General features: G+C 49.3%; 1 pseudogene; it reads right to left on the bottom strand.

The window, feature by feature from the left end:
* Nucleotides 1-972: 972 nt before the first annotated feature.
* Nucleotides 973-1,545, bottom strand: LOC100961416 (annotated as a pseudogene).
* Between the last annotated feature and the right edge of the window lie 484 nt (nucleotides 1,546-2,029).

Raw genomic sequence — 2,029 nt, 5'->3', positions numbered from 1 at the left:
CCAAGGACAGAGCTGTGTTGCAGAACAAGTGGACCGTGTGTGCCCAACCCCCTTCTTCCAGCCACCAAAATCGGAAGACGACTGATTGCAGGTTTTTATCCGCCTGCTGGTCTGATGAGTTTTATAGACAGAACTTGACCAGGGAGAAAGGGACCTGGCGGAGCTGAGTGTTTGCTCACTTCCGTCTTTCATTCCTTCAGTGGCCCCGAGACATAGGAACCACTAGAGTCCGTACATTGCAAGAAAATCAGCAAATGCAGGAAAACCAATAGAAGCCTTTTTTTTTTTTTTTTTTTTTTTTGCAGTTTTTGACCAGGGCCGGGTTTGAACCTGCCACCACCAGTATATGGGGCCGGTGCCCTACTCCTTTGAGCCATAGGCACCGCCCAATAGAAACCATTTTTAAGATCTCTCCAACCCGACCCATCCACAGACCGTCACAGGGGGTAGGTTGGTATATAATGGGTGTTTCTTTCTTAAAAATGAAATGATACTTGGTGAAGTGCTTTCCAAATTCAACCACCTTCACCTGTGCCCTCAACCTTTGCCAGGCTGGTGTGGTGGGTCCCTGTTTGGTAAGATTTCTCTCTTTGTTCACTGGCCAGCCCAGGGCCCTGATATTTCTCTGGGGGACAATCCTCCCTATGTCCCTCCCTCATAGACTAGTCTGAACCAAGAGCCCTCCTGCTGGCTGCACAGCGGCCACAGTGCTCCTAGGTCTCCCAACTGCCACCTGCCCTTTACCTGGTCATCCTAAGATGGCCCTCTGACTTTGTTACTCCCAGATTAAACTGCTTCAATGACCCCTCTCTACTCTTCTTTTCTTTTTTCTTTTTTTGCAGTTTTTGGCTGGGGCTGGGTTTGAACCTGCCACCTCTGGCATATGGGGCTGGCGCACTACTCCTTTGAGCCACATGTGCCACCCCTCTTTTTTTTTTTTTGACAGTTATTTGCATTTCTTTTATGTTGCATTTAGTCCCGTGCCATAAGTTTTTGTTTCTTCAGTTTCTTCTGGGATCTCTTTTTCTTCTGTGCTACCTCTTCTTCTGGTTTGGGGACAATCTGTTCCTTTTCAGTAAGGATCATCTCAATGTGGCAGGGGGAGCTCACATATGGGTTAATGCGACCATGGGCTCTGTAAGTTCGGTGACGCATCTTGGGTGCTTTGTTCACTTGCATATGCTCAATGACCAGAGAATCTACATCTAAACCCTTAAGTTCAGCATTACTCTCTGCATTTTTAAGCATATGCAGCAAAAATTCAGCACTCTTTTTGGGCCATCGGCCCTGTGTCCAGCCCCACTGTTTGACCTGGGCACACCTACCACCTCCATTGTAACATCAGAATGGTACAGTTTGTTTCTTTAAGGTGACATCCTTCAGATACTTGGTGGCTTTTCGTATATGCATACCCTTGATGGCCTGGGCAGTTTCATGTGTGTTCTTAAAGTGAACAGGAAGATTTGAGCCTCTTGACTTGCCTGACTTTGTGGGGTTTTCTGGGTCAAGTGAATAGCGAACCATTTTCACAGATTACCTCAGGCCGCTTAGGGGAAGAGCCCCTCTCTACTTTTCAACAAAAGAAACCCACTTTCCCCCACAGCCTCCAAGCTGCCGGCCTCCACACACCCCCCTTCCCCTGGATGCTTTTGCTCTTTGCTTTAAATGACGGCTTCCTCTTTTCTGCCAGTCCCCACTCTTTTGTCACCTCCTCCAGGAAGCCTTCCCAGGCTGCTGCTCCCCTGACGCCACCTTTACCCACTCTCTGCGCTCCACGGATGCCTCAGCTTCTCAGTGATCTCACTTATAGATCTCCCTCTAGGTGAACATGTCTGCGTGCCCACCCCGTGGGAGGGCTTCCCGAGGGCAGGTGCTCTCCTTCCTTCACTGCTGCACCCCCGGTGTCTGGGATCAGTCGCAGCTCAGTAGATATTTACTGAGTAAACTCAAAGACCTGCGTTCACGTGAGTCTGCCGGTGCAGTCAGCATTGACTCCAGAGGTGGCAGGGCCCAGTGCAAAATGAAAATG

The sequence above is a fragment of the Otolemur garnettii genome, unplaced genomic scaffold (genome assembly GCF_000181295.1).
Source record: "Otolemur garnettii isolate 467f Iridium unplaced genomic scaffold, OtoGar3 scaffold00023, whole genome shotgun sequence".
Taxonomy (NCBI): domain Eukaryota; kingdom Metazoa; phylum Chordata; class Mammalia; order Primates; family Galagidae; genus Otolemur; species Otolemur garnettii.
This window is presented reverse-complemented; position numbering and strand designations above follow the sequence as displayed.